Source organism: Pongo pygmaeus, chromosome 12, assembly GCF_028885625.2.
Source record: "Pongo pygmaeus isolate AG05252 chromosome 12, NHGRI_mPonPyg2-v2.0_pri, whole genome shotgun sequence".
NCBI lineage: Eukaryota > Metazoa > Chordata > Mammalia > Primates > Hominidae > Pongo > Pongo pygmaeus.
The window spans coordinates 68,853,221-68,873,944 of record NC_072385.2 but is presented as its reverse complement, the minus strand read 5'-3'; the positions used below and the strand labels follow the sequence as shown (position 1 = coordinate 68,873,944).

The 20,724-nt window shown below is 39.5% G+C and overlaps 1 protein-coding gene across 2 annotated transcripts in view; it reads right to left on the bottom strand.

Moving 5' to 3' along the window:
* Nucleotides 1-20,724, bottom strand: part of SERTAD2 (SERTA domain containing 2) — a 119,067-nt gene that overhangs the window by 83,131 nt on the left and 15,212 nt on the right. Inside the window, exon 2 of one of the 2 annotated variants that reach the window (XM_063648657.1) lies at nt 16,723-16,832. The exons of the other annotated variant lie outside the window; for it this stretch is intronic. The gene's annotated coding sequence lies outside the window, so the exon portion shown is untranslated. The remainder of the gene's footprint in view (nt 1-16,722; nt 16,833-20,724) is intronic. 2 annotated transcript variants of the gene reach the window in all.

Below are 20,724 nucleotides of genomic sequence, written 5' to 3'. Positions count from 1 at the left end.
TTGAACCTCGGAGGCAGAGGTTGCAGTGAGCCGAGATCGGGCCACTGTACTCCAGCCTGGGTGACAGAGTAAGACTCTGTCTTAAAAAAAAAAAAAAAATTAACAAAAGAAACGTGTGTGTACGTACAAACATCAAATTTTATAAAGTAAATTCTGAGACATACTAGATATGTAAATATGGTTGACTGACCTAAAATATTATACAGAAAAGAAAATTAGAATTGTATAGTGATTTATAGGTTTAACAAACTAGTGATATAAGCTTTCTGGAAATAATGAATCTAAGATAATGTGTGGAGTTTTAAAATATATAATAAAATGGGAGGCCACGGCAGGAGGATCACTTGAGCCCAGGAGTTTAAGACCAGCCCGGGCAACATAGTGAGACCTCATCTCTACAAAAAATGAACAAAATTAGCCTGGCATGGTGGCACGCACATGTGGTCTCAACTACTTGGGGAGCTGAGGTGGGAGGATCGCTTGGGCCAGGGAGGTGGAGGCTACAGTGAGCCATGATCACAATACTGTACTCCAACCTGAGTGATGGAGGAGATCTTGTTTCAAATATATATATATAAAATAAATCTAAAATAAAATAAATATATAAAAAAATTAAAGATATAGCTTATTTAGATATAAAGATATAGCTTTTATAATCATATTTTATGAAAAAATATGATATAGCTTATTTAGATAATTATACATTCATGAAGTGAATTTATTTTTAAATGATGTAAATGTATTTATGTGATGCTAAATTTAAGGGAATAATAGTTTTTATCGATTTGGGATTTAAAAACTATAATCAAAACTGTGGTAAAATAAGAAACCTCCACAGTTTCTAGGTTTATTATCATTAGAGTGTTGAGCAGATAAAGTACTCATTTTCAGAAAGGAACTGGGACAAGCATCATAAAGATATTATACCCTTGACTCAATAAATATGCTCCTAGGAATCTATTGTAGGGAAATAATGGAAGGAAAGCAAAAAGGCATATGTAGAAGATAAACAATGCATTGTTTCTCTAGTACCTAAAAATAAGAAATAATAATCAAGTATTAGAGAACTGCTTGATAAATTATGAATACATGTAATAAAATATTTATAATATTAAATTTTTTTTCTAAAAATGAGATCAACATACAAAAGTATCACTTATATTTTAAGTGCTTATTCTGGGATACAGCATTGTATGTATATTATTTACAACTGCATAAAAACATACATACATGGAATAAGGCAAATGACAAATATAAAAATAGTTCAATGGCTGTGATTGGGTATCCTTTATCAAATTAAAAATGTCTAATGTTTTTCTATTGTCTTCATATCTATATTAATTTTTCAACTTCATTAAAGCAGAGGAAACTTCTTAAGGGAAAGCCACCTTCCTACCCCCTAATCTGACTGATTATGACTTCTATCATGCACAGTTTTGCCTTATTAGTCTCATTTCTAAAGCAGCACTAACAGTAGCCATTCTTCTCACTTTTAACATTTATATTAACTGGAAATAACACAAATCGCTGTCCCTTTCCAAGACTCTGAGTCTGTCCAGGGCTAAGCCAGGGTGCTTCTACACCTACACGCCTTCCTTACTTTCTGGATATGAGAGTCCTGCAGCCACATGGATTGGCTTCCGATGAATCTCTTCCTATTTCTAAACAGAGTATTTCTCTGTGCTTATTAGTGGAAAGGCACCTATACTCTCCTGAAGAGTTCATTTTATCTAGGCCATTAGATAAAGAATGCCTGACAAAGGGAGAATGAGATTCGGGGAAATAAGAGCTGTGGATGATTTTCCAGGGAAGTCTTTCCTGTTGCTGGGTTTTTAGAAGTAATCTGGGAGGAATCAGCAGTTATGAGAAGAAGGCTGCAACTGAAACATCTTCTCTTAAACAATTTTTCCAATATTCTAGACTCAGTTCCAGAAAAAAATTCTCAGCCAAAAAAAAAAGGTGGTTTTCAAAAAATATTCTAGCTTTTTTTCTGTGCCTTTGCATCTCTAGAAATAACCCAAACAGTGCTTTGAAATGGGCCAACATAGATCTTGCAGAATAAAATGTAGACAGTATGCAACAGCGGGTGGAGTAAAAGAATGAGCTCCCCCTCGGATCCAGCCGCCTCCCCTCCTGTTTCCCATTCTCATCATGTCAGCCCAACCACCATTGTTCATTGTTTAACACACACTGTTCCCTCACTCCTTCACACAGCCCCTTTTCTTCAGAAAAGACATATGTCCATGAGAACATATCCGCTTCCAGTCCTCTCCCCTCAGTTTACTGTCATTCAGCTTCCTAAAAGACAGCTCTGTCCCCATCACCCTCCTCAAGACCTACGTTAACTTGCCATATTCCTTAGCATGAACTTCACGTCTCTCCCATCTGGTCCATCTATTGTCCCCGCTTTTTAGTTAGAATTTCTTTCCTTAACATTCTCTCTGCTTCAATCACCCAGCACAAGGAACTACTTCCTGTCTATATGGCTTGGGCTTTGCCATTTCCAAGTCTTTCCCTGCAATTCCCTCTCTCTGAAATATCTCTCCCCTGCTTCACCCCTACGGTCCAAAACCCTAGCTGTCCTTTAGGATCCAGTTCAAATGCTACTTCCTTCAAAAAGCCTTCCCTGCTAGCACTGAAATGCTTTGTCCTTCCTCTGAACTGTCATCCTAATTTGTACCTCTATTTGGCATTCATAATATCTCGGAAATTTTATACTTAATTGTGAATAAATTTTACCCCTCCATTGACAATAGCATTTATTCTGCACTCCTTATGATTGTTGAATCAAAGAAAGACTGTTCTGGTGAAGTTAAAACTGCATATGCACGTTCGTGTGTGTGTGTGTGGGTGGGTGGGTGTCTATGTGTCTGTGTGTGTCTGTGTATAGTTCCCACTTGTTTAGAAGATAGAATGGGGCCGGGCGTGGTGGCTCACGCCTGTAATCCCAGCACTTTGGGAGGCCGAGGCAGGCGGATCACGAGGTCAGGAGATCAAGACCATCCTGGCTAACACAGTGAAACCCCGTCTCTACTAAAAATACAAAAAAATTAGCCGGGCATGGTGGCGGGCGCCTGTATTCCCAGCTACTCAGGCGGCTGAGGCAGGAGAATGGCGTGAACCCGGGAGGCACAGCATGCAGTGAGCCAAGATCGTGCCACTGCACTCCAGCCTGGGTGACAGAGTGAGACTCCGTCTCAAAAAAAAAAAAAAGAAGACTGAATGGGCAGGTTTCCAGGCTAGCCTTCACAAGTATACTTAACTCAAACATAGTTCAAGTGCTTCTCACCCTGGCTGTGTATCAGTTACCTGAGGTGCTTCTGAGTCTCACCCCTTAGAGATTCACATTTGAGGGACTAGGGCAGGGCCCAAGCATGAATATTTGTTTTAAGCTCTACAGGTGATTGAATGCACAGAGAGGGAAGATACAGTATTAATAGTTGAGGCCTGAATTTAGGGTTCTAACAATGAGTAAGTGGTTCAACTGCAGGAAGAATACACCCACTCCCACTTTTTAGAATTCTCCTCCCCATTTCCCAGGTCCATATGATGTTATAAATCTCCTGAGTTCCCCATCCTGACCTGCCTTTTTCCCTAACATCTCCATGCTAAAAGTTTCCAACTGTCCCACTCCTCTCAAAATGTCAGTGCCTCCAGGGAGTAAAGTTCAAGTTGATATTTGAAATAAAGCACATAAATCATAAAAATAATTTATGATATATAGATCATTTAAAAACTTTCAGTTGTTTGCATATACATTAAGAGCTACTGTCTAGTAAGCACTTAGTACGTCTTTGGCATGGGATCATGTACACTGTATGTATACAGATCTTCATTTAATCCTTAGAGTAACCCTGGGAGGTAGGTACAATTATCCCCCTTCACAGACGACAAAATAGACTTGACAGGCGAGGTGAACCAACCTGCCCAAAGGTCACACCACTGGGAGGTAGTAACGCCCAATTTCAAGTCTGAAGTGTCAGACTCCAAAGCTCATGCTCTTAACCTTTTTGACATATGTTAAAGAAGACGCTTGTTACCCTAAACTTGTTATTCTGTTCAGTGGCACTTGACAAGGATAAATAAGAAAAACTCCAACAGCAAACAAGAGGGCAGGAAAGCACCACAATAGGTCCAGATGGGCTCTGTTCCTGGGGTCTGCTCCCCTGGTTACTGTTTCCATAACTTTTCCTCCTTCCTCTGCTCTGACCCTCTCATTCTCCACAAGCACTGACAATGCCTTCTGTGGCAGCAGCATCTGGGCCTGGTTAGATGGGGAAAACTGGGGCAAGAGCAGCAGCCATTTGTATGTAGGGGATGCTTATAATTAGAGACTGCCCTATTTGAAATGCATCAGGAAAATTGCAATTAGCAGATTCATTTATTAGATTTCTGTTATATTTCACTTGTGAAACACTTGGATTAAGACCTTATGCCTTACAAATAATATCCTGCCAGGATTTAGGGAGAAAAGTATTTACTGAATCTGGATCCTGTATTGTGAAATACAGGGCCTATAATGTTCAAAAACGTTTTTATTTATTCAGAGACACCAACATCAACAAAAGTAAATCTTATTTTTTTAAAAAGATTAGCCTGGACAAACTATATAAAGAGCCTCAATTTATTTTCTAATTACCTCACTCTTTTGCCAGATATTCTTAGCTGCTTTTGCGAGGATTTTACATGTCCATTTAAATCAGAGTGAGTTCTGTGAGGACGCCACCCCACATACACAACAGAGCCCGGGCAATCTTTGCTAATCTGTTGCAACCAAGCTAGAATAATTCTTTCCTCTTACTGCATACACTCTTGCATACCACCCAGACCCCGAGTGGGTGAACCAATGCCAAGGAACAGGAAGATATTCCTGTTGGGAGATAAGGTACATCTCAAAGTTAATCGCTTTTATCCACAGCCCAACTACACCGCTTTCCATTCATCTTGACAGCTGATAAATGGAGAATTAACATGCCTCTCACTTATAGCACCGGGGTTCATGCTGACAACTATGCTTAGTAGCAGAGAATGCACACCTCAAAGGACGCCATTTCTAACAGACAAAACTGAAATTTAATTTAGTCTTTGTGGTCCCCTAAATGTTCTCATTTCAAGTCTCAGAATGTAAAGAAGCACAGCAGATGATGCCAACACATATATAGGGCAGACCGAAGGCAGGAGAGCTTGGCTTGCTGCACGATGACCCACGAGGCAGGGACAAAAAGGTCCTGATTTTGATGGCTATCCTGAATTGCTTACAATTAAACCAGCTTTGTGGGAAAAGCAAATTCTAAGAGTCATGAACTAGACTAGTTCTGGCTTTGCTACTGAATTAGTTATATGTAAGTCACTGATATTTTCTATGCCTCAATCTTCTTATCTATAAAATGGAAGTATTAGTACCTGTTATGCCTAATTCATAGCGTTAAAGAGAGCAAATGAAACAACTGAAGCGAATGTGTTCCTAAAATTCTAAAGGCATGACCATAAGCCATTTAACACAGCAGGGCCAAAATCTTACTATATTTTATTTCACTTACAAAGCCACCATAGTTTTATGATTTAGTAACAGCAAAGTTATTAAGGAAGTTAGAAATGGTTTTATTCTACACTTTGCGTTCTTACTTGTCACTCTTCATTTTGTTCCCCTTCCAGAAAATAATGATAGTGGGAATTGCTTCTATGGTAAAGTTGCTAAATCTCAAGTAACTAAGCACAATATAAAGCTGTGGATTTTTAAAAAATGTACTCCAGTCGGGTGCGGTGGCTCACGCCTGTAATCCCAGCACTTTGAGAGGCCGAGGCAGGTGGATTGCTTGAGGTCAGGAGTTCGAGACCAGCCTGGCCAACATGGTGAAACCCTGTCCCTACTAAAATACAAAAATTAGCTGGGAGTGGTGGCAGGCACCTGTAATCCTAGCTACTAGGGAGGCTGAGGCAGGAGAACTGCTTGAACCCAGGAGGCGGGGGTTGCAGTGAGTCAAGATTATACTGCTGCACTACAGCCTGGGCAAACAGAGCAAGACTCTGTCTTAAAAAAAAAAAAAGTACTCTACATAATTTTCACTGCCTTAATCATGACAGTAACTATGAGGGGGAAACTGCACATGAGAGTACTTAAATTCCTACCTCACTTATAATATAACCAAAGGAAACACAGCCCAAAAAGCAGAAAAGGTTCAACAAATAAATCCTGCATGCAGCATAAAGAGGGAAGTATCAGAAATGGTTCTTTCCGTCTCAACACCATCTGCATCACAAAACCAGAAGCTAACAATGCAGTTTACAAAACTTAAGAGTCAAGGCTGTGTGAGAAAATTAATTTTTAAAAAACCTTAAAAGTATAACAGACTTTTAGAAAAGTATACAAATATAAACGACTGATCGACATTGTCTAGAACAAATGCCCCTACCCAGGTCAGTACTGCAAAACTCCCTCCCTCCCAGCCACGCACCCTCCTTGATCAGGGCCCCCGCTTCCCATCCCGTTGGAGTGCATATACTCCCGGTGTACAAGAGCTGGGTATGCCCTAGGGCTTCCAAAGTGTGGTCTTGTGGGGAGGGGAGGAGGATCCCTGGGAATCTCCAGACCCTTTCAGAGAGTCCACAAAGTTAAAACTATTTTCATTCTAGTTCTAAGATATTCTTTGCCTCTGTCGCTGTTGACATCTGGGCTGGAAGAACTGCTGGTGCCTTGGCATGAACAAAGGCAGTACTAGCAGTCATTGTATTCCTCTCCTCTACACACTAAAGAAAATATGCCAGTTTCACTTTAAAATGTCCTTGGTGAGGCAGAAGAAATATTACTTTTATTAAATCTCTACCCGTGAATATGTCTTTTTAATATTCTGTGTGACAAAATGGGAGAGCACACACAAAGCCCTTCTGCCGCACACCGAGGTAGGAAGGTTGCCTGGAGGAAAAAAGCACTGGGGCGGTTGTTTGCTTTTGAGCTGACATAGTTGCTTTTATCACAGAACACCATTTCCACCTGAAGGAATGACAGTCAGACAAACTATGGTTATTCCAATGTGAGTATATGGCAGACAAGGGAACCTATCACTTGAAGAAAAATAACCGACAGACTGGATGTGGTGTCTCACACTTGTAATCTCAGTGTTTTGGGAGGCTGACACAGAAGGATCGCTTGATGTCAGAAGCACAGGACCAGCCTGGCAACACAGTGAGACCCTGTCTCTACAAAAAAATTTTTCTTTAATTAGCTCAATGTGATGGCGTGTGCCTGTAGTCCCAGCTACTCAGGAGGCTGAGACAGAAGGATGGCTGAGCCCAGGAGTTTGAGGTTTACAGTGAGCTACGATCACACCACTGCACTCCAGCCTAGGTGACAGAGCAAGTCCCTGTATCTAAAAAATTAAAAAGTTAAATAAAAAAATAAAGCTGGAAACCAATTGACAGTTGGTGCCAGTGACAAAATTCAGGCTTTCAAGTGAAAATTAATTTTGGAAAACATGTCTGCCACTACGAGCTTAACAGTTTTCCTAATACTTAAACACTTTTCTAGTAAAAAACTATAGAAATGATCCCTGAAAGTATAGCTTTACTAAACACTTTCCTAATGAGATCAGTGGTAAAGTTACAGAATGTGATATTTTAATATTGTATAATGTATAATGAAATGTGTCAACAATGGAAAGATCTACATAACTCAGTAAACTAATGTTTCCAAATAATCAATATATGATATTACAAAATGATACATAAGTAAAAACCTACTCAGCAAGCATGGTAAACCAAATATTTTAATGTAATAAATATTAAAAGTTCACTGATATGGATTCAGGTTTCACACTGCCACCAACCTTTCAAACTACCATTTGTCAAAGTTTTAATTAAGTATCAAAAAGGAATATCTACAATTATTTAAAAGGTTATGAAAAATACTCCTCCTTTTTCCAAACTACATAGCTGTGTGAAGCCACATTTTCTTTATATGCTTCAAACAAAACATCACAACTGCTTGAATGCAAAAGCAGATGTGAGAATCCAGCTGTCTTTTATTAAGCCAGACAGTAAACTGATTTACAAAACTGTAAAACAATGCCACTCTTTCTACTAATTTTTTTATGTTTTGGTAAAATGGTATTTTTCTTTCAAAAATCATTATTTATATTAACACATAATAGGTTTTTAAATGAATAATAGTTTTAAATGTCTCCATTTTGTACTATGGTAGATATCAACAGATATCATCCATATAAACAAAAGTTCTTTGAGGTCCTCAATAATTTTTAAAAGTGTAGAGGAGGATCAAGTGTCAAGTGAGATCAAAGGTATGAGGAACTGCTGCTTTAGGGTATAAACCTAGGAGTGAAACCGCTGGATCACAGGGTATCTTATCTCCAGCTGTATGAGACACTGGTAAACATGGTTGTTCCAGTCTATACTCCCACCAGTAGTTATTTATATATTCTGAATATGGGTCGTTTGTCTCTTGTGTTCTACATACTTTTCCCAATCTGTCTTTGAGTGAATAGGAGCTCATCAACAGAAGTCAAACTTATCAGTCTTTTCCTTAATGGTCAGTATTTTTTGTGTCTTGTTTATGAAATCTTTCTCTATCCCTAACTCCATATTCCTAATACATTTTTCTAAAAGTTTTATTTTAGAAGAATGAGTCATGGAATCATTTAGGTGGGCTACAATCAGCATTTTTAAAATATAAACTACCTTTGAATATAACAGAAAATAGCAGAATGCTTTGCACATAGTAAGGATGAGTATCGTTTCAAGGAAATGTATTGCTTTGCATTTCATAGTTAGTTCCCTGCTACTACTTACTTATTAGTTATTAAGGATCTCTTTGGGCTTCCAACTATGGCAAGGAACTCCGCCACTCTTCTCTGCATTTTCATGTCACGTTCAGAAGTCATTCTGTACTACTGTTACTAAGTTTCCATCTGAATCTTTAAGAGATAGAAGGTCTATAGGTTCAAATGTTTCAACAGAAAATTAAAAACTGGAGACCTTAGAGTTTCCGCCCCCACCCCCCGCCCTTTTTTTTTTTTTTTTTTTGAGACGGAGTCTCACTCTGTCGCCCAGGCTGGAGTGCAGTGGCGCGATCTCAGCTCACTGCAGGCTCCATCTCCCAGGTTCACGTCATTCTCCTGCCTCAGCCTCTCAAGTACCTGGGACTACAGGCGCCCGCCATGACGCCCAGCTAATTTTTTCTATTTTTTAGTAGAGACGGGGTTTCACCGTGTTAGCCAGGATGATCTCGATCTCCTGACCTCGTGATATGCCCACCTCAGCCTCCCAAGTGCTGGGATTACACGTGTGAGCCACCGCGCCTGGCCAGAGTTTTTCAACTGATTCCCGGATAGGTAAAGATATCATCCATCCTTTTATAGTACCACAATGATCAGGAAAGCTGCCCTTCCTGCTGCCACAATAAAGCTTTCAAGAAAGCTGTGTTGATGTTTTGTTTTAAGAGAGAACTGAAAGCACTTTGGGACATTTTCTAGGTTCACAGAATTTCAGTATTTCTCAGCAAAAGGTAAATCCAAAACAAAGAGGAGGGAAGCTGATAGCACAGGGCACTTGTTTTAACTTGCTTGACTTTACAAAGGGCTGAGGAGAGGCTCCAGAATATTCCTTAGTAGGAAAGCTGCTGCCATCTCCACCATGGGAACTGGAAAGGACATTCACATCACATATTTGTCACCCTTGAGTCCCTAGTATCTTTCTAGAATGTAAGTTATTCCTTCAAGACTCAACAAATATCTATACCCAAATATCTACTGACACATGAACTTACCTGATACTTTCAATGTCTAGCACAGTATTTTTCAAACTACAGATCATTATCCACTGAGTCATGAGATCATTTAGATGAGTTGCAGTCAGAATTTTTTAAAAATGAACTAACTACCTTTGAATATAATAGAAAATAGCAGAATGCCTTGTACATAGTGAGGATGAGTATTGTTTCAAGAAAATTTTCCTCAATCAAACCTGTGTCTATATGTGTGTCTATATGTGTGTCTCAATGTAAAATACATTTCTTACTGTGGGTTTCTGTCCAAACATTTGAAAGGCACTAGTTGGGCACACTGTACTGAGCATACATGCTGGGTAATTTTCTGCCCAGCAACTATCTCTTAGCCAGGAAAATAGCCACCCAGACACTTATAGTCATACAGGCAAACACACATGTCACCATATTTCTATGTGACCCTCACCTCATGAGTTACTTGCTTACAATTTTTTAACTTGGCAGTCACAGAACTTTTCAGTAACAGAAGCTATAGGATAAATTGCTGGTGGCCATGTTTCCAGCCATACGGAGAAATGTCTGCTCTGAGAAGGAATGGAATAAACATGCAGAAAGAGGCAGAGATGAAAGATGGAGAGAGTTCTGGCCCTACTGAGGCCAGTTGCATTACTGCTCTTCCCACAGTTTGGTTGCCCAATTCTTTCTCAGATCCTGTAAGCCAGTAAGTCCCCATTTTCCGCTAAGTTACTTTCATAGGTTTCTGACACTTTCAATCAAATATATATGCAATGCCTGTTTTTGTCCTAAAGACTTGGGGGCTGAAGTGATGAACTGAAATTTTCAATCCCAATAAATAATAAACACATTATTGTCCTAAAATTCATGAACCTCCCTGTCCTCACCACACTCCATTTATCATGGAAAAGGGAAAACTGGAACAATTCATTAAAAGCTACAAATATAAAAAGATTATTGCTGGCTGGGCGCGGTGGCTCACGCCTGTAATCCTAGCACTTTGGGAGGCCAAGGTGGGCGGATCACAAGATCGAGATCTAGACCATCCTGGCCAACATGGCGAAACTCCGTCGCTACTAAAAATATAAAAATTAGCTGGGCGTGGTGGCACGTGCCTGTAGTCCCAGACACTCGGGAGGCTGAGGCAGGAGAATCACTTGAACCTGGGAGGCAGACGTTGCAGTGAGCCAAGATCGTGCCACTGCACTCCAGCCTGGCGACAGAGCAAGACTCCGTCAAAAAAAAAAAAAAAAATTATTGCTGAAATTCAACTGTCATCTTTACTACTATAATGAAATAAAGAACATTTTGGGGTAAACATGGTAAGTGAAGGTGGAATCCTCAAACCTTCTTTGGCAAAGTTCATGTATGCATTATTTATAATATTTTACTTCTGTCTCTGGCCTGATTTAAAGCCAGTGAGACACATTACGGTAGTTAGGTACTGCACAATCCTTTATCAATAGAGTGTCTTTATTTTTTAAAAACTGACCCAAAATTGGCCAGGCTCGTGGTTCACGCCTGTAATCCTAGCACTTTGGGAGGCCCATGTGGGCAGATCACCTGAGGTCAGGAGTTCGAGACCAGCCTGGCCAACATGGTGAAACGCTGTCTCTAGTAAAAATACAAAAATTAGCTGGGCGTGGTGGTGGGTGCCTATAATCCCAGCTTCCCGGGAGGCTGAGGCAGAAGAATCTCTTGATCCTGGGAGGTGTAGTTTGCAGTGAGCTGAGATCACACCATTGCACGCCAGCCTGGGCAACAAGAGTGAAACTCCGTCTCAAAAAAAAAAAAAAAAACCTAACCCAAAACCATTCGATACTATTGAGTTCTTAGGCCCTGGAGAACTAACTGAGGGCAAAATCACCTGATTATAGCCAAATACTGCTGACTGAGAGGCAGAAACATGAGTAAATGAAAAGAGGTTGGCTAAAAAACAAAAAATGGAAGCTGAGTATGATCCACGCAAAGCAAGCAGGATACTGATTGCGTTTTTATAAGTTAAAGAGAAACTCATTCCTCTAAGAATGTAACACAGCTTCCTCCCATACCTGCTTTATTGGAGACTAGTTTGCCCTTGAAATTTACAATCCAACTGCCTTTGTGTATATCTGAATATTTCAAGCAGAGTACTGTGAAAACTGACCCACTTACACAATGCAGTTTGTTCAGTTTGGGAAGCAACTATTGAGAAAGACAAACTTAATTCTGGTGCAAATTAGGTCTATAAAGGCATTCTGTGAGTGTTCATTGGCAAAGTGATCTCTTTCATATAATGGCACTTGTAATTATTCTGATCAATTTTGCATTCCCTATCAATTCAGCTTGACTTGGAGACAGCCCAAATTATCAGGGGTGCATGCAGAAAGGCTCTCCAGGTTCTCGGCTGATCAGTGCTCAGGGAAGGCCGTGAAACATGTGGCTTGCTCACCATCAGCTCTTTGAAAATGTATTTTAAGGAGTTCAAAGTTGTTAGCAGAGCTTTCATAATAAGATATGAGTAATATGTGATTTTCTAAGTTAAAACTTTTAGTGACAAGACCTAAAGAGAAACTTGGTGCTAACAGTCACAGTTTGATTTGCTTTTAATCTTATACTTCAGCTTCTCAGGGATGGGTGGCATTATTCCAAAAGTTCCAAAGTGGCCACAGTTGCTATTTTTCTACAAATAGGAGGTCATATAAGAACATATAAGAAAGGGCTTCTTCATAAATGTTTCCAGATGACCAAGACCAAATTTGGATTATCTATGACATTCTTAGTCTTTTAAATGGCTGAAGACTTAGCACTAGGTGCATTTTCTCCTCGATTAAGTCTCTCCCACTAGATCCAAAACTCCTCCAGAGCTGGTTCCACACAGGGCTTTGCACAGAGTAGATACTCAGGAATATCTGCTAGAATCTCAAGTCAAATTAGCTCTTGAGACAAGAACTGTACCTCTGTTGAAGGAGGTGTACTTTAAAAGAAAGAACACAATGGTCTGAGTTTGAGGAAGTGGGCCCTAGTCTTTGCAATTAACTGGAGTTTCACTTTCCTTATGAAGGGCTTTACTCTAGATTTAGATATACATATATATTTGAACCAAATGGTCCCTAAGGTTCATTCAGCATGGTTCTAAGTAAGAAATAACAAGCCTCCTCTTTTATTCCGTTATTGACTTCAAAGTCAATCAAGAAGCTACCCTTCGATGGTATATATGTTCTTATTGTGAGTAACATGGAATGGCCACTAAGGAAGATTTTTAGATGGTGATTATCTGTGTAAATATGAGAGTGACAGATTGGGAAGACCAGGAAGCTAGATGCTATCAAAGTGCTGGCTGCATGGTGGAGGGAATACTGGAGCAGGATGGCTCTAATGACTACTAGCTGTATGCCCCTGGACAAGCTGTAAACTCTCAGAAGTCTGTTTCCTCATTTGTAAAATGGGAGACAATACCTCACAAGGTGGTTGTGGCTGTGGGTGTCAAATAGGATAATGTTCATGAGAGCACTTACAAACTTCAAGGCACCATACAAATACAGATGGTATTATTCCTTGTACCAACCTGCCAAAATGGTTTTTTGAACAAACTCTGAATTATTAAAATAAAAAGCTAATGTTTTCCCGAAGAATTAAAATTGAAATTCTTTGTTTTCTGCTCATATTATATCTATGTGTGGAGTGGACAGCAAGACAACTTAAGAGTTAAAATCTAAGCCCAGCGTGGCTCTCCAGCTGGTCTACCACTGACTTCGGTTATCTAACATCTGGCCTCTGCCCTTACTACTATTAGTTTACAATTACAAACAACCTCAGGCAGCGCTGAGAAACTCCACTGCCTGTTAAATGATAAGCTGGGGCACTTTAGGAATTGTTTTGCTTTGTTTTGTTTTTAACTTAAAGCTGGTTTGGGCAGACCCCCTACTGCCATTCCTGTAAGAACAGGTGTGGGTTTCCCCAAGGGCAGTGTTGGGGAAGACCCGGACTTGCATGCATGCTGCACTGGCTGATTTCTGCACTGCATTCCACAAGGTGCCCACAGCACTGCAAGGGCTGCCCTCTGCTTGAGCTCCTACATGGCTACTCCCTGCGTGAGTAGCTTATGGCACGCCTGCTCCCTGCATGGGCAGCTCCAGCAAGGCCAGCACAATGCATTGCACGGGCCGCTCCCTGCACGCATCACTCCATGCTCACAGCAGCCCCAGACTTTGAGACTTTAACTGCAGAACAGAAGTGAGAGACTTTGGCTGGCAGCTGTTAGTTGCTCCTTATTCTTTGTCACTCACAGAAAAAAGAGAAAGATGGTAAGAAGGCAGTGACTTGTTTTCTTTGTTTCTTCATAAATGGAGGCTTTAAGAATGTTCTATACACTTTATTCCTTCAGCCTGCTGTAATTTTAGTATTATCGTTTGAAGGCAAAACATTTTTTCCATTTAATGCAATAAAATGCAAAATAAATAGCCCTTTTAGATTGTTTTACTTTATTCAGTAAGATACATTTCTTTCACCCCAATTTTTTTTTTTTTTTTTTTTTTTTTTTTGAGATGAAGTCTTGCTCAGTCGCCTAGGCTGGAGCGCAATGATACAATCTTGGCTCACTGCAACCTCTGCCTCCCAGGTTCAAGTGATTCTCCTGCCTCAGCCTCCCGAGTAGCTGGGACTACAGACACATGCCACCACGCCCAGCAAATTTTTGTATTTTTAGTAGAAGCGGGGTTTCACCATGTTGGCCAGGCTGGTGTCGAACTCCTGACCTCAGGTGATCCTCCCACTTCGGCCTCCCGAAGTGCTAGGATTACAGGCATGAGCCACCGCGCCCAGCCCAAATGTACTTTTTCTCTTGGGTATATTTTAGTCAACTATTGTATAGATGCTAGCTTACTGAGGTTGCTAAATAATTAACTTCTGATTATCACAGCTTTATTTAAAACTCATTTTTTGAGTGCCTGCTATCTGCCAAAGTACATTTTAAAAAGCCTTTTATTTTTTAAAACTACATTTGCTTTAATGTATAGGATGTTAATACATTTTCAGTCTAGGGTAAACTAAAATCAACATAAATGTGTATTCCCTAAACATACACCTCCCAGGTGAGCTGCTCCAAGTTCTGGGCATTCAGCAGAGAAGGTCCACATACTTCACTATGGATAATCCACACATATCTAAGCACTCTTCCTGCCTATTCTTAATGTCACCCTGAAAAACTAACTCAGTCACAAACAGAAAACCAAGAGCTACCTACAACCTGAAGTATTCCCAAATCATATATGCAACTATATAAATCATGGAAGGTAATAGTTCTTTTTCTACTTTTTGTAACTGCCTGAAAATAAACCAGAAGTGGGCACATGAGAAAAGACAACTATTTTATATAACAAATAAGTTATATTTTCACCAGTGGCTATTCAACTTTCTCCTCCTCCCCCAATAAAATTCTGATTTCTAACTAATAGAGCAGTCCTTTCATGTTGGTTTTGTCTCTTCCAGTTAACAACACAAAAGAATTACGACCATTCATCCTCTCAATTTTATGTAGCTTTCAGAAGCCAAATGAGCAACAGGATCATCTTGTTAATAAATCTTTCCAATTAAGCTGTGAGTGTAGGCTTATGTTAGATTTTTCAAAGGCTCTCTCAGAAGCAGAGGAGTGGGTTACTTTATTGTCTAGGAGTTCCCAAATGCAGAAAGAGTGTATCTGATGTTAATGCACAGATGTCTTGACTGGGGAAAAAAAAGAAAAGTCATAAATCATCACCCCACACGTTTTAGATGGGAGAGGAAGTAACAGAATGGAACAATTAACAATTACTATTCTACAGAAATTATTTAATATAGTGGAAAGAGAGACAAGGCAGGGTTTAGAAGGCCTGAATTTCAGTCACTCCACCACCACTTACTAACTTTTTTATTCTCTGGACTTGAATTGGCACATTTCTAACATGGGAACAGCCACAATTCTCTTGCTGATCACATAGATTTGTTGTTGGGATTACATGTGAAAATTCACAGATAAGTACTTTAAAAACAGTTTTAAAGGGCTACTCCAGTATTTCTGACATTAACAAATTTCTCTGCATTGCATTCACTCAAGCATGACTGAAGATGATCAAAGGCAGCCCTTCCACAGCTCTGTCAATTGGGAATCTCTGAAGTGGGTCTGCTATCACCACTGCATGGGGTGACGTCAGGCTGTTGTTTACAGGAGAAGAGAGGCTGCCAATTTCCACTGAGCCCAAGACCTCTATGGCCAGGCTTCTTGGGCTGCACGTGAGCAAGAATGGACTCTTTATGTGTGGCATGCGTGGACATGCACCAGTTCACGTTCAGCGGCACTAAAACAACAAAACTGCTTAACTGCTTGGTGTGTGCACAACAGCATGTACTTTGGATCTTACGATTTCACTAAGAAGACTAAGCAAAATTGATCAAAATGCAACTTTCACTTTTGTTACTCTGAAAGTGGGGAAAACCTGTCATTCAGCAAATTTATCCTCAGTTTGATTTTTAAAAAGCATTTTGAAAGCAAAACAGTTGATTCCAGTTTTTACAGAACTCTCCTCAAGCTCTACATTCACTAACAAAAAGAACTACAGACAAAATATTTCAAAGCATGAAATATATTCAGACTGCAGTAACCAAGTTTTATAGGAACCACTTCATTTTCAGAGTGGTTGCAGTTGCTTCCTCCTATAAGTTCAGGAAGTACTCACTCAAGTACTAACATAGTCTAACTGAATCCACTTTGGGGAGATATTTTGTTACGTTTATTACTATAAACGGGAAAAAAATCTGGCTTATTAACATTTGCCCATTCATGAAATTTCCTGGCAGAAAGCAGCCTGTTAAATCAAATTTAGAAGGGCAAAAAAGAAAATAGGGGCTGCATTCATTATAATCTTTCTTCAACTATCCATCACCTTCTGGGATAGCAGTCAAATCAGGAATAATATGGGAGCAGATCGTGTTTATAACCGGCAATGAAACTTTACCTCAGACAATAAATCTCGTGTAAATCCTAACACTGGAACACTGAAGAAGAGATGTGGGAAATATTCTTGGTCCCTGGAAATTAGTTTCTTTGGTCCTGTTGTAAGTGTAGCTGAAAAAAGGAGAAACGATGGCTCAGGAATAAAATGAAGCCCAGAAAGAATCCCAAGTTCTGTTTTTGGCTCTGCAGTTCATTACATATAATCCTAGGTCAAACACTTAGCCAAGATGGGCCTTATTCTCAGTGTCTGAGAAATGGTGATGATAATAGCAAATACTACTTTTCAATTTTTAGGAGGACATAAGAAAAAAAGAAGAAGATAACAAGTGAAAGTTTTATGCAACATTACATTACAGGAACTAGAAAAGAACAGAAACGTGGACTGCGCATCCAGCCGGACCCTGGCCAACTCCTCCGAGAGCTGCGGAGGAGAACTCACTAAATAAGGGGGAAGTGCCATGAGCACTTCCTTCATTTTATAGTTAGACGTAACAGGAGCATAAAAAGTATGACACCAGTTCAACTTTTTCAGGGTTGGTGCCAGCAAGTAACATTGGCCACATATCCTAAACACATCAAGAAACCTAAAGGGCCATCTATCCCAGGGTTCCTCCCCAACATAAGTGCTAACCCAGATGCCAAACACCTTTGTAGAAAAATGTGGAAGTAGTTTCAGATTATACTTGAAAATGGCTGTCATCAGCTTCATTCCTTTAAGTGGTAAAAGACACCTGAATACACGAATCAATGATGATGTGAAACAATGATAGCAAAAAGGCGGCAGGCAGGAGCATTAATAGTCTCAGTTAGGAATGCTCTAAATGAGCAGGAATTTTATCGACTGAACAAAGCAATGATTAGAGCAGAGCTTCACACATTTGGAGCCAGTACAAAGTTCATGAACTCTATCTTTAAAAGAATAAAATCTCACATAAAGTAAAGCAGTCAACTTGTCAGTCAAGGCAATCAGTAAGAGGAATAGTAAGAGAAACTGAATTGACGGGAACCCTTATTCTTAATATTTGCCCCATCCAACTTTTACTTAAAATTCTGAAACTGGCTATTTGGACTTTACTTTTGTAACCTTTTCTGTTTGTCAAATTGACAGGATGACTAAAACCAATTATAAATGCACACAAAGAAAATAGGAGGACATGTGAAGAATAGACATTTATAACTGGGTTGACCAAGGGCCCGAGTTTCCACTTGACACCCCATGGCGAAACTGCTTGCTGCACTCCAGTACATCAAAGCATCATGTGCTCAATGGTGTGATAGTTAGAAAAGTCATAATACACTTGCTTACTACACATTTGCTACATAAACTGCCTCTCCAGGAGCACAAAGGGTTCCGAGAACTCACTACATGAACGCTCATAGGTGACTGTAAGCACTGAATCACTTTAGCTTCAAAGACACACCTAATAAAAAGCGGGCGGATCACCTGAGGTCGGGAGTTTGAGACCAGCCTGACCAACATGGAGAAACCCTGTCTCTACTAAAAATATAAAATTAGCCAGGCGTGGTGGTGCATGCCTGTAATCCCAGCTACTTGGGAGGCTGTGGCAGGAGAATCGCTTGAACCCAGGAGGCGGAGGTTGCAGTGAGCCGAGACTGTGCAGTGATCCGAGATAGCGCCATTGCACTCCAGCCTGGGCAACAAGAGTGAAACTCCATCTCAAAAAAAAAAAAAAAAAAAAGACTCAGTTCCATTTCAGTAACTGACTAAACAAAACAGAACTTTTCTTTGCCAAGAACTTTTTCCTAGTCATTAAAAATGCCTATTTTTTTCCCTCATCATATAATGGTGTAATGAGTTTTAACTGATACCTGCATCTAGCATTCAAAAGTTAAGATTTAAATATTCCATAGTGCATCTCATTTTGTATTCCTAAGGTGAGAGGTAGGGATACTGCTAGCTGGAATGTCAACAACTTGAACTGAAGAACAATTTAAAAGAGTAATTCTCACACCAACAATGTCAATAAGTGTACGAATAACTAACATAAAGTGAAGCAAAAGAATCTTAAAGAAAAGGCCTCTATTTTAGGAAATGGGAAATCCGTTTTAAAAAAACTCCTCATTCACATAATTATTCAGTAATAAAAGTCACAGTTTCTCCAAAATACATGAACCTAGGTCACCAGAACAGTTGTCAGAGGCCATATGAGCTGATTTGTAGATTGCACAGATAAACAAAAGGTAGTGGTAACAAGCACCTCTCCTCCATCATGAAAGTGATCTCTTTTATGCAATGCTTCTTTGTCCATCTCCCTGTCCAATCATCATGTAAGATCAAAACAGAAAAACGAGTGGTCAAATGCCTGTATAACTCTATTAATAACCCTAAATTAGTCCACATGGAAAAAGTTTCCATTTTTAACATATTGTTCTTAAGATGCATAAGTACTGCAAAAAATAAAACCAAATATTCATGACCCATGTCAACCTAGTGTACTTACCATTCAGTAATCACTACACTAGTGGTAACGTGAAATTAGTGGCAGTGGAACACAACAGTGCTGAGAAGCCAAGAGTGTCTTTGTACCACGTGGATTTCATGCTAAGGTAGGAAAGATGGATCCATGACCTGGTACACAATAAAGCTTACGTCTAGGGACTTGGCCAAAGTACAGACAAATTTTCTCCAAGTATAATCTCTTTTCCAAATAGTTTACTATTGTAAATACATTTTCCTCAGCTGGTCAACAGTTTTTCACTGGTCATCCTGCAGTTTTCAGTCAGAATAAGAATTCCTCGAGAAAAATGAAAACAATAAATGACCTGGAACTATGGCAGTTTGCCCTTAAAATCCATCGCACACAACTTGAAGTTGTAGATCTTGCCCATGAGAAGCTCCAAGAAAGTACACAGGAATGACAGAATCAAGAAAGAAGCAAACACAAAGACAAAGCGCTAGTGATTGCTCTATCATTGGAGTATAAACCTTCAGTAATAAGTGGCAGATAATACACTCTGGACTCTTCATTGCTTTCCAATCCACTGAATTAGACTTTTGTTCCATTCTCTCAGGTAGACCAAGAAGTAGGGGCAAGAAACACAGTTAAAACATTTCTCAACAGACAGGAAAAAGAGAAATTGAGTCAGTCCAACTGCTTAGTCTCGATTGGTTTTTACCTGCTTGATTATCTGAAGACAAGAATACACCCTGATCCAGCACTGAGTATGGTCAACTGCACAGCCATGAATAAACGTTTCCCATACAAGACCTTCACATCACGGCAAGGCCAGTCTTATTCTAGTTGGGAAATTAAATGTTAGTTTGTTTGAGCTTTTGGATCTTGATCTTGGCTTTCTTTTTTTAACACTGGGTAGTGGAAATAAAAATAAAATCAAGCTATTAGATGGGAAACAACAGACATTTCACTTTTCATTTCAGCCTCTGAGCCATTAGTTACAAACCTTGGCTAAACAGTAAAAGCATTTGTTACACAGCAAAAGGAATCTTGTCCACAAAACTTTTCTGCAAGGCACTAACATTTAAAATGTGCTCAAATGAAACCAAGCTTCGTAAGTTATAATCATATTTCATCCTTCTTAAAAATAACCAATAGCACTTCAAGGAATGCAATATGAATTTCAAATTTTTATATTCTCAAAACTCAGCACTTTTAAACAAAATTATAGCCACAATGTCCCATTCTCTGGCTTCTTTAATAAAATTATAATTTATCTCAGAGTTTTGCTTTCATTGTGCAGCATTACAATTATAGAACCTAATCTGAGATGTGTTAGAATCATCAACACACACTTAAAGAGTTCCTTTAAAAAACATCTCTCTGGCTGAAAAGATTCATGCCAGCAGAAGCTCTGAATTATGGATTGAACCATCCAAAATCTGAGTATTTTCAGTATTCACAGAGCCTAACAGATCAATAGCTACCTCAACACTAAATCTAAAAATTAAAGACACTGAAAAAAAGTAACAGAAAGGAACAGGCCAGGGTTCGGCATCTTCCAAGTCAAGAGAGAGACCAGACTT